This window comes from Nicotiana tomentosiformis, chromosome 6 (assembly GCF_000390325.3).
Source record: "Nicotiana tomentosiformis chromosome 6, ASM39032v3, whole genome shotgun sequence".
Lineage (NCBI taxonomy): Eukaryota > Viridiplantae > Streptophyta > Magnoliopsida > Solanales > Solanaceae > Nicotiana > Nicotiana tomentosiformis.
The window spans coordinates 105,837,925-105,852,724 of record NC_090817.1 but is presented as its reverse complement, the minus strand read 5'-3'; positions in this window follow the sequence as shown (position 1 = coordinate 105,852,724).

The following is a 14,800-nucleotide window of genomic DNA, read 5'->3' as shown; positions in this document are numbered from 1 at the left end:
TTTGAGACAAATGTGGTTTAAAGTGTGACAAACTACCCACAATTTTGTATGAAGACAATGCAGCATGCATAGCCCAGTTGAAGGGAGGATTCATAAAAGGGGATATGACAAAACACATTTCACCAAAGTTATTTTTCACGCATGATCTTCAAAAGAATGGTGATATCAATGTGCAACAGATCCGTTTAAGTGATAATATGGCTGATTTGTTCACCAAATCTCTACCGATGTCAACCTTCAAGAAACTAGTATACAAGATTGGGATGCGAAGGCTCAAGGATGTAAATTTATGCTCTCATCAGAGGGAGTTAATACGCATTGTACTCTTTTTTCCTTACAAGGTTTTGTTCCACTGGGTTTTTCTTGCAAGGTTTTTAACGAGGCAACCAAAAGACATATTTATAAATATGTGTTCTCTTTTTCCTTCACTAGAATTTTTTTTTCCCATAGGGTTTTTTCCTAATAAGGGTTTAAAGAGGCACATTATCTATGGACATCCAAGGGGGAGTGTTATAAGAAAAATTAAATTATGGTGGATGTCTACTCTTCCTTCATAATCTTCTCAAATGCTTAATGACAAATTCAATGACATATTTTTATACTTAATGACATATTCAATGACATATTTTTCTTCACTTTTCATGCCTATAGAAAGGCCTTGTAATAGATAGGAAAATACACACAATTGAAGAAGAAAATCTCTTTCTTCTCTCTATCTCCATTTTTTGTTCATGTTTTACTAAATTGCTTTTATTTCATAACATGTCTTTTCATGTTTTACTAAGTTGCTTTTATTTTAGAATAGTTTAAACTTGTTATCTAACTATTTTCATCAGAAACTTGTTTTGCAGGTATATGTGTTTACCCTCAAAATCGAATAGAGTTAAATTTGTGTATGGTTCTAAGGACACGTGATATAACTTGATACGAATTGTAGAGTGAAATGTAAATATCTCTATATTTGGCAAATGGAATGAAATATAAGGCAGAGAAAAAGGAATATATTCATGAACAAGGCAACGTAAAAAATCCCCTTCAATGTGTTATCTATAATAATAAAAATATATAGTGGAGGACCCACGATGAATTGTCTTTTCCTCGATTTCCACCAAGATTCTCTCCCATAATGCGGTTGCAACGGCTCTTGTCTGCGAGCTCGATACTGGCTCGAGCATATTGGATCGAGCCCACGGCCTTGGTTCGAGCTCGATTCTGACTTGGGGTCTCGATATTCGGGGTGAGTGTTAGTCGATCTATGCATATTCGATAATCTCCATTTTTCCTCGCAGTTCAATTTGGATATGAGCTCGATAAAGATACCGAGCTTGTCATTGATCGGTCTTAGAGCTCGAAGCTTGACGCCCTTACTTCGGACCTCGACCGAGCTTGTCATACAGATACCCTTTGATCGAAACATTATCGTCTCGACCAGTCCGTACGACTGACTCAATCGATTTTGACCGTAAATAGATAGTCCCCTCGTTTCTTGGAAAAGGATGTGGCGAGAAACGATATGATTTCCCAACAGCTCGATCAGATATATGCTGACATTTACATTGATCCCGACCATGACGTATGTGATAGCTGTCCCATCGGTTCGATTTTACGAAAGCATTAAATGTGTGTCAGACGGTGGTCGTCCACCTCTGATATCGAACCGTCATTTCTTCAATCTATAAATAGCCTTTCCTTCCACCATTCATTACTTTTACGTCTTCAATCTTCCAAATTTTCTAAGCTCCTTTTCGTCTTTTCTGAGTTTTCTGCATGCAAATCTGTGAGTTTTACTGCAAACTCTTTCTCAAAACACCAAATACTCTCGTTCTTTGTTCACGGAATTTTAAATGGCAAAAACATCTAAAACTGTTCCGCAAAAAGAGACTGTTTCTTCATCTCGACCTGCTGGTGGCAAGGGTGTGGAAGAGCCCCGCCCTGAGAAATTCATTCCGGTAGGATGTTCGACTGTAGGTGATTTTAAAATTGAAAAGCCTTCTCTGATACCGGGTCGGTGTGAGCCGATGTCGAGGTACCAATGTTCAATTACCGAAAAAGTTCTCGATAAAGTCATACAAGAATGCAACTAGGATAATGAACCCGTAGTAATCCCATCGCCTGATGAATCAATTACTACCCACGTCGAAGGGTTCTTAAGTGTTTACACTTATCCTTTTACGTTGGGACCTCTAGACCCTGTCATCGTTGCCTTTTGTAAGAGGTACGATGTGACCCTCAGCCAAATCCACCCTTCCTTTTGGAGGATAGTGATTCTTCTTCGATTTTTCTCGAGCAAGGTCGAGGGGCGTATCTTCACCCTCGATCATCCTATGCGCCTTTACAGTCCCCAACTTTATCAAGGAGGGTTGATCAAGCTTGCTCTCCGAGCAACCAAAGTGCCATTCTCGAGCATAGACGAGACTCGGGAACGGGGTTGGACGGGCCTTTTGTGCCATCCCTACCGATGACTTGCCATTTCCCGAGAAATGGAATATGAGCTGTGAGTAAACCTTTCTCTTTGCCTGTTTTGATTTTGTGATTGCCTTTTATTTTGTTGATCCATTTTTCTTTTCTTAACACAGTCGTAGCTCGAATACCGGAACCGATCCCGAATCTTAAACAATGGGTTGAAAGTCTGGTGTTGCAGAGACCGTACTCCGAGCGTGCTTGGGTCCATTTATCAAAGGGTCGATGAGAGGCCCGCAGTCATGATAAATCTTTTTGTCGATTTGTCTCTTCATCGGTTTGTATGGTAAATCTCATTTTTTCCCTTTTGTAGGACTCAGGAAAGATGTATTCATGAGGCCCCCATCTGGTGGCGAAGAAGTTCTTGCCCTGAAGAATATAAAATAAAGGAAGAGAAAAGATGTATCGGGCTCCCCGAGCTCGAAAAAGAAGAAACAGGCTAAGAGATCTCGAAAGCCGAAGGGGGGTTCTGGTGTTATGTCTTCGGAAGTGGCCCGCCATTTAAGGGAAGATACCGAAGAAGGAGAGGAGAATTTAGCCTGCGTATGGGCTAATGTTGTGATTCAACAGTCTTCTAATTTGGTGGAAGCAAATCAAGGAACCTTGGCCATAATCCCAAAACAAGAAGAAGCCGAGATTATCCCTTCTCGAGCTAAGATGATTGAAAGGGATATCGAGGGTAGATCTTCTTGGGAAGTAGAAGATATTTCAAAGGATGAGTTCGGGATAGTTGACATTGGCGGATCCCCTCAGATTTCGGATTCCATGTTTCAAGAGGCGTCATGTTGGAGGATCGGTCCTATGAGGGTATTCAGGAGTCGGCTGATATCCATGGTTTTATAGAGGGGCTTGAGTCAGGTGCCTCGGAGGATGTTACCGGTTTTGGTGGAATGTCGGTACCCAAAAAAGCATTGTGGTCGGGCTCTACCGAGCCTTCATCGATTCATAAACTGGTGGACCGATTTCTGGCCCCGAGTATCGATCCCGACCGAAGGCGGAAGATAGTGCTCTCCGTACCTGCGGATACCCGAATTTTTTATTCCCCTGTGGGGATTTCCAGTTACCTTCGGTCCTTGGTTACCGAAGAAGATCAATCAATGATGAATGCGGTGGGGCCCGCCTGTCTCTTCAACTAGGCCCAGCATGCTTTGAATCGGGTAACTCTAATGGCATTTTTGCCACTTCTTTTACATATAGAGTTGTAGGTAATTCTAATATTTCTCCTTTTGTTTGCAGGCTTCGCTGTTGCATCACGAGGCCTTTCTTCGAATCCTGGAGGAGCATGATGCTGAGGTTCGGAGCCTCACTGAGAAGAGTGACTCGTACAAGCTCCTTAGTGAAAAACTTCGAGTAGATTTGACAGTGGCTTGGGAAGAGCATGAGGAGATGGCTGAGCAGGTATTCCGAATATTCCATGATAGTGAAGATGAAAAATATATAACCACTAACGATCCGATTCTGCAGGTTCGACAGAGGATCGAGCAGATTGGACGGCTTAACTCACAGGTAGATGCGCTACTGGCCGAGGCAGAAGAATTTAAAAAGTGTATGGATATCCTTGCCTCGAAAAAGGATGTCGTTCAAGCTCAGTTGGAGTTGTCTGAGGCCCAGCTTCGATCTGCGAAAGAAAATGCTTCGGGGCTGATCGAAAAGATGAAAGAGCTTCAGCATCGGTTGGATTTGGCCACTTAAGGTAAAGCAGATTTGGCTAAAGTACTTGAAGTGGCCAGATCTGAGATTATCGAGGCCAATAAAAGAGCTGATGCCAAAGTGGCCCAGTTCATGATTGATGTCGAGGTTAACCAATCCAAAGCTGAGACCATGGTCGAACATGCAAAATGGCAAGCTCGGAGAGAAGCTCTCGAGGTAGTCAGAGCTCAGGGCTTCGATGTTGGGGCCGAGATTGAAGTCGCCAGGGCGGAGGAGAATAAAGCTCAGAGGTTGGCCTTTCCTGAGGAGGACTCCTATGACTCGGGGGAGTCTGAAGATGAGGACGATGCCGAGAATACGACCTCCGATGAAGATTGAGTCATTTAGGGCCTTAGGTCGTTTGCTGCGTTCTTTTGATACCGCTTTCGATTTTTGTATAAAGAGCTTCCTTTTGGCAGAGTAGCCGTCTCTGTACAAAAATATTGTAAATATAAATCTTTCTTCCTTTTGAAGCAAAAATAGCCTTTTATGCTAAATAGATAGTTTGAATTTTAATCTCCGTTGCCTTCAGGCCTTGTGGGTAGTCCCCTTTGCTTTATCGGTCTCGAACATCCTTCAGCCTTAAATAGTCAAGTGTTCGTTTGAATTCAAAGAAATGAGTAATTTTACTCGAAGTAATGTAGCCCGTAGGCGTAATGGTCGAGTGAGTGCTTGCTCGAACTCGAAATAAAAGTAGCTCGTAGGCTTAGTAGTCGAGTGAATGATTCGAACTCGATGTAATGTAGCCCGTAGGTGTAATGGTCGAGTGAGCGCTTGATCGAACTCGAAATAAAAGTAGCTCGTAGGCTTAGTAGTCGAGTGAATGATTCGAACTCGATATAATGTAGCCCGTAGGCGTAATGGTCGAGTGAGTGCTTGCTCGAACTCGAAATAAAAATAGCCCGTAGGCTTAGTAGTCGAGTGAATGATTCGAACTCGATGTAATGTAGCCCGTAGGCATAATTGTCGAGTGAGTGTTTTCTCGAACTCGAAATAAAATTAGCCCGTAGGCTTTGTAATCAAGTGAATGATTCGAAGTCGATGTAATGTAGCCTGTAGGTATAGTAGTCGGGTGAATGATTCGAACTCGATGTAATGTAGCCCGTAGGCATAATGGTCGAGTGAGTGCTTGCTCGAACTCGAAATAAAAGTACCCCGTAGGCTTAGTAGTCGAGTGAATGATTCGAACTCGATGTAATGTAGCCCGTTGGCATAATGGTCGAGTGAGTGCTTGCTCAAACTCGAAATAAAAGTAGCTCGTAGGCTTAGTAGTCAAGTGAATGATTCAAACTCGATGTAATGTAGCCCGTAGGCGTAGTAGTCGAGTGAATGATTCAAACTCGATGTAATGTAGCCCGTAGGCATAATGGTCGAGTGAGTGCTTGCTTGACCTCAAAATAAAAGTTGCCCGTAGGCTTAGTAGTCGAGTAAATGATTCAAACTCGATGTAATGTAGCCCGTAGGCGTAGTAGTCGAGTGAATGATTCGTACTCGATGTAATGTAGCCTGTAGGCGTAATGGTCGAGTGAGTGCTTGCTCAAACTCGAAATAAAAGTAGCCCATAGGCTTAGTAGTCGAGTGAATGATTCGAACTCGATGTAATGTAGCCCGTAGGCGTAATGGTCGAGTGAGTGCTTGCTCGAACTCGAAATAAAAGTAGCCCGTAGGCTTAGTAGTCGAGTGAATGATTCGAACTCGATGTAATGTAGCCCGTTGGCATAATGGTCGAGTGAGTGCTTGCTCAAAATCGAAATAAAAGTAGCTCGTAGGCTTAGTAGTCAAGTGAATGATTCAAACTCGATGTAATGTAGCCCGTAGGCGTAGTAGTCGAGTGAATGATTCAAACTCGATGTAATGTAGCTCGTAGGCATAATGGTCGAGTGAGTGCTTGCTTGAACTCGAAATAAAAGTAGCCTGTAGGCTTAGTAGTCGAGTAAATGATTCAAACTCGATGTAATGTAGCCTGTAGGCGTAGTAGTCGAGTGAATGATTCGAACTCGATGTAATGTAGCCTGTAGGCATAATGGTCGAGTGAGTGCTTGCTCAAACACGAAATAAAAGTAGCTCGTAGGCTTAGTAGTCGAGTGAATGATTCGAACTTGATGTAATGTAGCCCGTAGGCATAATGGTCGAGTGAGTTCTTGCTCAAACTCGAAATAAAAGTAGCCTGTAGGCTTAGTAGTCGAGTGAATGATTCGAACTTGATGTAATATAGCCCGTAGGCGTAGTAGTCGAGTGAATGATTCGAACTCGATGTAATGTAGCCCGTAGGCATAATGGTCGAGTGAGTGCTTGCACGAACTCAAAATAAAAGTAGCTCGTAGGCTTAGTAGTCGAGTGAATGATTCGAACTAGATGTAATGTAGCCCGTATGCATAATGGTCGAGTGAGTGCTTGCTCGAACTCAAAATAAAAGTAGCTCGTAGGCTTAGTAGTCAAGTGAATAATTCGAACTCGATGTAATGTAGCCCGTAGGCGTAATGGTCGAGTGAGTGCTTGCTCGAACTCGAAAAAGTAGCCCGTAGGCTTAGTAGTTGAGTGAATGATTCGAACTCGATGTAATGTAGCCTGTAGGTGTAATTGTTGAGTGAGTGCTTGCTCGAACTCGAAATAAAAGTAGCTTGTAGGCTTAGTAGTCAAATGAATGATTCGAACTAGATGTAATATAGCCCGTAGGCGTAATGGTCGAGTGAGTGCTTGCTCGAACTCGAAAAAGTAGCCCGTAGGCTTAGTAGTCGAGTGAATGATTCAAACTCGATATAATGTAGCCCGTAGGCATAATGGTCGAGTGAGTGCTTACTCGAACTCGAAATAAAAGTAGCCCGTAGGCTTAGTGATTGAGTGAGTGCTTGCTCGAACTCGATCCTGTTTGCACAATAAATCTTGAACATAGGATATCGGTAAAGAAGAGGGCTTTCTTTGCAAGTCATTATACATGTGTTCATGATTTGCGTCAGGGCTCGGGCCAACTACATAAGCATGGTTTGTTTTGACCATTTGGCTCTTACAACGTTTCCTGTCGAGACACTGTTTGTCATGAAATAACAAAGTAACTTCCTTTGCACCGAACTTGATAATCATCACAGATACGTTCAATGATAAAGCCCCCCAGTATACGAGGTTGATTTTAAAGAGGCCTCGGATACTCAACAGTTGTATCGTTTTAGGCGTTACACGTTCCAATTGCTTTGTAGTTGATTGCCATTTTATCAGACCGGGTTTGGAGAATTTCCGCTCTATGGCCGGTATCGATCTCTGGTCGACCTTTTCTTGGTAGTTCTTTTAGTAATGGACCTAGAAATCAACTGGTCATCTTCGACTCTTATTTTTGATTAATATCGATTGTGCACATCGGTCCAAGTAATAGCTGGGTACTCGATCAGATTTTGCTTCAGCCGCCGCGAAGCCATCGAGCTCCGCTCGTTTAGACCTTGAGTGAAAGCTTGAACAGCCCAATCGTCTGTGACTGGTGATAGATCCATTCGTTCCTTTTGAAAACGAGATACAAACTCCCTTAGCATCTCGTTATCCTTTTAAATTACCTTGAACAAGTCCGGCTTTCTGGTTTCGACCTTTGTGGCTCCGGCATGTACTTTTACGTAGCAATCTGCAAGCATAGCAAAAGAATCAATAGAGTTAGATGGTAAATTATGATACCATACAATTGCCCCATTTGACAGGGTTTCATCGAATTTTTTCAATAATATATATTCGATCTCATCATCTTCCAAATCATTGCCCTTAATGGAACACGTGTAAGAAGTGACGTACTCGTTGGGGTCGGTCGTTCCGTTATATTTGGGTATTTCGAGCATACGGAATTTTTTGGAGATTGGTTTTGGGGCCGCGCTCGAGTGAAAAGGTTTTTGCATGAATTTTTTGGAATCCAATCCTTTTATCATTGGTAGAGCTCCCGGGATTTGATCGACGCTAGAGTTATAAGTTTCTACTTTTTTATCATTGGCTTCGACTCGCTTTGTGAGTTCCTCGATCAATTTAGCAATTTCGGGAGTTGTCCCCAATTCTTACTCGTTTGACTTCACTATGGTTGGCTCCGTTCTGTGGGTGATTTCTCGAAGCGGATTAGGCTCCGGCCTGCTTTGTACCTGAGTTTGGCTCTGGAACTGAGCTATTGCTATTTGCTGGGCTTGTAACATTTCGAAAATCATGCGCAAGCTAACGTCGTTTTCCTCGACGTTATGGGTATCTCGAGCTGCAGATCGAGTGCCACCATGAATGCTATTTTTAGGTTCACATGTAGGTTCGCCTTAATAGCTACATGAGAATTGATATCTATCGGCGCTCCGATTCAAGCTCCAACGGCGTTTACAAGTGGTCTTTCGGTACTGGGTATCAAGTTATTGTTCTCATCTTGAAGACCGGCTTCTTTGTTGATTGGTGAAGCCATTTGATTGGTAGTTAGTCGTTGTTAATCTGAAATCCAAGATATTTTCGGAAACAAGCACAAAATACAATGGCGTATTTTTTCAGATTCGTATCAAATAACCACTGTTATCCTTAGCCCCACGGTGGGCGCCAAATTGTTTACCCTCAAAATCGGATAGAATTAAATTTGTGTATGGTTCTAAGGACATGTGATATAACTTGATACGAATTGTAGAGTGAAATATAAATATCTCTATATTTGGCAAATGGAATGAAATATAAGGCAAAGAAAAAGTAATATATTCATGAACAAGGCAACGTAAAAAATCCCTTTCAATGTGTTAACATCCCCCTCATATATTAGGGGATCCTACTTTATCTATAATAATAAAAATATATAGTGGAGGACCCACGATGAATTATCTTTTTCTCGATTTTCGTCAAGATTCTCTCCCATAGTGCGGTTGCAATGGCTCTTGTCTGCAAGCTCGATACTGGCTCGAGCTCGGTATTGGATCGAGCCCTCGACCTTGGTTGGAGCTCGATTCTGAATTGGGGTCTCGATATTCGGGGTGAGTGTTGGTCGGTCTATGCATCTTTGATAATCTCTGCTTTGCCTCGTAGTTCGATTTGGATATGAGCTCGATAACGATACCGAGCTTGTCATTGATCGGTCTTAGAGCTCGACGCCCTTACTTCGGACCTCGATCGAGATTGTCATGCAGATACCCTTTGATCGAAACATTATCGTCTCAATCAGTCTGTACGACTGACTCAATCGGTTTTGACTGTACACAATATGATCTCATGTTACTAATTGTAACAAAATTTATATCCAAAAGTAATAAAATTTTAATCGCAAAAAAATTCTTGTGTAATACAGTTATCTGATTATAGAATAAAATTAAAAGTACCAAAAGTGATACTTTCCGTTCAAAAGTGATATTAAAAGTTGGTCTAAAGCAGTGGCGAAGCATCTCACAGGAAGGTTGCGGGAAAAATATCATGTAAAGTTAGATAAAAAAATAAATAATATGTAAATATATTATGTATTGACTCTCCTTAATTTTCTGATATATTTACTTTTATATATTTTGACACCCTTTAATAAAAAATTTGGCTCTGCCACTGATCTAAAGACATTTAACCTGGTATCTTCTATATTAGATATTAGTATTCTATTAGCAAAAGAGGAAAGATATTAGTATTCCATGTCCTAAGAGAAAGTACTTCACTGGCTTAAGAAGGGATAAATTTTAAGGAAAACTCAAAAGGTTCGATACGTAGAGTAATTAATAAACATGGACTACAGGACCAAGCAACTCTCGAATCAAGATGTGGCGACACTGTTATAACTTATATTATGTCTAATTCTCTAAAGGAAATATTAATGTGAGTTTAAGTTATATACTAAAAAAAATTCTCACACCGATGATGTATACTTAAATTTTTTTTAATAATATTTTTGTCCTCTTATTCAAAGAAAGATCTGATCTTTTCTTTTTCATTTTTATGTTAGTTTAGATTTAGTGGTCAGAATGGCGTTGTTATTGCATACAGTACATTTTTTCTTTGCCTTTTACCAATAACAAAAAGACAAGTTCTTGATCTGCGTTTCTTGTTTAGCTTTTCTTTAAACAGAACGTGGTTTAGAAGGCAGAGAAGACGTCTCATGTCAATGCCATCGCTGTAAAGAGACAAGACCTCATATGCTCCCTTTCCTTCTGCCCCCATCCATCCCTCTCTTATTTATTTTTTACTGTAATTTTTCTTAGATTAATTATATCTATCTTAATCAAACTGATTGAGGACATAATTCCAATTGTTGGTATCTTTTTCTTATTGGATATGATTAATAATTCTGGATTCCTACTGTTAGTTGCTTAATAGAGTTTCCTACATCTAGGTTACTGTATACGGTCGAAATAGATTTCGCCCTTCTTACGTTCGATCGAGTTCGAGTGTTAAGAAGTCGGAATGAGATTTTGGGAGTGAGCTCTGAGGTCGGTACTAACGAACCTCGAGCCCGAAGATCGCTCGAGGAGGCGGCTCGATAATCCTATCGAGCCCGTGACCGAATCGATCCGCAAGGTACTGCTTCGAGGTCGAAAATGCGCGACTCCCATCTTGAAGGTCAAACTCGATCCAAGACCGAAGAGCCCGACCCAGTAATGAGTTCGAGCTAGTATCAAGCTCACAGACAAGAGTCGTTGCAACCACACCAAGAAAGAGAATCTTGGCGGGAATCAAGGAAGAGACAAGTCATTATGGGTCTTCCACTACATGTTTTATTTTATTATTTTTTGGTAATGACCCTCTTCTATAAAAGGGGGAATCCTTGTAAGCTAGGGGGGTTGAACATAAAAAAGATCACTTCCTCTAGATATTGATAGTAATCCTCTTGTGCTTGTTTTACTTATTCATTCTTTTTGCTTATTATTTTCGTTCTTACAGTCAACAATACACATATTTCCATTTCTCTACGCGATTTATATCAAATTGTATCGCATATCCTTAGAACCATCCACAAATCTAACGTTATTCGATTTTTCCGGTAAATAGTTTGGCGCCCACCGTGGGGCTAAGGGTAACAGTGATCGTTTGATATAAACCTAAAGTACACGCCAGTTTGTAACTTCAAATCAGCAATGGCTTCACCTATCAACCACGAAACCGGCCATCAAGATAAAACCAACAACTTGGCACCCGGGGTCGGAAGGCCACTCGATGAAGGCGTTGAGGCTCGAATGGAAGCACCCGAAATTCGAGCCGAAGTATCATTGGATGTCAATTCACAAATAGTTCTAGAGGCGAATCAGCGTTCCGAATCGGAAAGGAGCATTCATGGTGGTACTCGATCCGTAGCTCGAGACACCCATAACGTGGAGGAGATCGAAGTCAGCTTACGGATGATCTTCGAAATGTTACAAGCCCAGCAAATAGCGATAGCTCAGTTGCAGAGCCAAACTCAGGTACAAAGCAGGTCGGAGCCCAATCCGCTTCGATAAGTCACCCACAGGACGGAACCAGCCATAGAGAAACCAAATGAGCAAGAATCGGGGACTACTCCCGAAATTACTAAATTGCTCGAGGAACTCACAAAACGAGTCGAAGCCAACGATAAAAAAGTAGAAACATATAATTCCAGGGTCGACCAGATCCCGGAGGCTCCACCAATGATAAAAGGGCTAGATTCGAAAAAATTCATTCAAAAGCCTACGGGCTACTTTGACTACTACGCCTATGGGCTATATTGCATCGAGTTCGAATCATTCGCTCGACTGCCAAGCCTACGAGCTACCTTTATTTCGAGTTCGAGCGATCACTCACTCGACCATTAAGCCTACGGGCTACTTTGACTATTACGCCTGCGGGCTACATTGCATCAAGTTCGGATAATTCACTCGATTGCCAAGCCTACGGGCTACCTTTATTTCGACTTTGAGCAATCACTCACTCGACTATTAAGCCTACGGGCTACTTTAACTATTATGCCTATGGGCTACATTGCATTGAGTTCGAATCATTCACTCGACTGCTAAGCCTACAGGCTACCTTTATTTCGAGTTCGAGCAATCACTCACTCGACCATTAAGCCTACGGGCTACTTTAACTATTATGCCTACGGGCTACATTGCATCGAGTTCGAATCATTCACTCGATTTCCAAGCCTACGGGCTACCTTTATTTCGAGTTCGAGCAATCACTCACTCGACCATTAAGCCTACGGGCTACTTTGATTATTACGCCTACGGGCTACATTGCATCGAGTTCGAATCATTTGCTCGACTGCCAAGCCTACAGGCTACCTTTATTTCGAGTTCGAGCGATCACTCACTCGACCATTAAGCCTACGGGCTACTTTGACTATTACGCATGCGGGCTACATTGCATCAAGTTCGAATCATTCACTCGACTGCTAAGCCTACATGCTACCTTCATTTTGAGTTCGAGCCATCACTCGCTCAACTATTATGCCTACGGGCTACATTATTTCGAGCAAAACTACTCATTTCTTCGAATTAAAACAAACACTTGACTATTTAAGGTGAAGGACACTCGAGCCCGATAAAGCAAAGGGGACTACCCACGAGGCCCGAAGGCAACAGAGATTTAAATTCAAACTGTCTATTTAGTTTGAAAGGCCATTTCTCTTCAAAAAAGAACAAGAAAGATTTGTATTTACAAAATTTTTGTACAGAAGCGGCGAAAACGCCATCAGAAGTTATCCGATTCAAAGCATGTTGGGCCTCGTTGAAAAGACAGGAAGCCCCTCCACATTCATCACTGATTGATCTTCTCCGGTCACCAAAGACCGAAGGTAACTGGCAATTCCCAGCGGGGAAGAAAAAATTCGGGTATCCTCAATAAAGTCGGGGACTATAAAGACGCATAAGATGATCGAGCATTACATACGTCATGGTCGGGATCGATAAAAACATCAGTGTATATCTGATCGAGCTGCTGGGAAATCATCAGATAAAAACATCAGTGTATATCTAATCGAGCTGCTGGAAAATCATATCGTTTCTCGCCACATCCTTTTCCGAGAAACGATGGGACTATCTATATACGGTCGAAATAGATTTCGGTCTTCCTACGTTCGATCGAGTTTGAGTGTTAAGAAGTCGGAATGAGATTTTGGGAGTGAGCTCTGAGGTCGGTACTAACGAACCTCGAGCCCGAAGATCGCTCGAGGAGGCGGCTCGATAATCCTATCGAGCCCGTGACCGAATCGATCCGCAAGGCACTACTTCGAGGTCGGAAATGCGCGACGCCCATCTCGAAGGTCGAACTCGATCCAAGACCGAAGGGCCCGACCCAGTAACGCGTTCGAGCTAGTATCGAGCTTACAGACAAGAGCAGTTGCAACCACACCAAGAAAGAAAATCTTGGCGGGAATCAAGGAAGAGACAAGTCATTATGGGTCTTCCACTACATGTTTTATTTTATTGTTTTTTGGTAATGACCCTCTTCTATAAAAGGGGGAATCCTTGTAAGCTAGGGGGTTGAACATAAAAAAGATCACTTCCTCTAGATATTGATAGTAATCCCCTTGTGCTTGTTTTACTTATTCATTCTTTTTGCTTATTATTTTCGTTCTTACAGTCAACAATATACATATTTCTATTTCTCTACGCAATTTATATCAAATTGTATCGCATATCCTTAGAACCATCCACAAATCTAACGTTATCCGATTTTTTCGGTAAACAGTTACCTTAATGAAACTTCCTACATCTAGATTGGATTTAATATGCGTCAAGTTACAAACGAAAATGTGATACTGTAGTTCTCTTGTAATAGTATAGACTTAACCATATTTGCCATCTACTCTTAATATACATCATTTCAGGAATGAGAGTGCCACTAGTTTTAAACTCCTCTGTTTCAATTAACATGAATCTGTTTGACTGCACGGAATTTTTAAAAAAAAAAAGATTTTTGAAATTTGTAGTCTTAAACAAGTTAAAAAGGGGCCAAACTATTTGTGTGGTTATAAAAGCTTCTCATTAAGGGTAGAATTATAAGTTTAAGCTAAATAGTTTCCAAATTTAGAAAGGGATCATTCTTTTTGAAACGGCCCAAAAAGAAAATAGGTTCACGTAAATTGAAACGGAAGGAGTATTTTATAATGCCGACGGTATAAGCTGTCACGCCCCAAACTAGGGGAGGCACGACTGGCACTCGATACTGAATTCGATCGAGTTAGCCACTAAACATACTAGCTAACTAGACTGGGGGCCCAACAGATCGGGCAGCACAACATCTGAAATACTAAGCCTGGACCGTAAGGTTATGACATGAATAACAATAAGCCATATAAACATAGGTAGACAAGCCAAAATAATAAAATACTAGCTGGCCGACGAGGCCGCGACTGAAGACATACATGCCTACACACCTATATATACATGCCAAGCCTATGGGCTGGAGACTGAAAGCAGCAAAAAGAAACCCAGAATATTGTGTCCACAATAGCCTCTAAGAGTGTCATAAGCACTGTCGGGATAAGGCCCCAACTATACCCAAACTGTACAACAAAAGTAACCATCCTATGAAAGCTCCAGGAAGAGGTGGAGCTTACCAACTCACAGCTGAACCCCGAAATCCTAGCGGAGGGGTCGATCAGAGTCCTTACCTGCACCTGCACGCACGAAACAAAAATGCATTGTCCCCAGGAAATGGGACATCAGTACGAATAAAAATGTACTGGTATGTAAGGCAAAAAGTAGAATCATACATAGCTGATATAAAAAGGTAA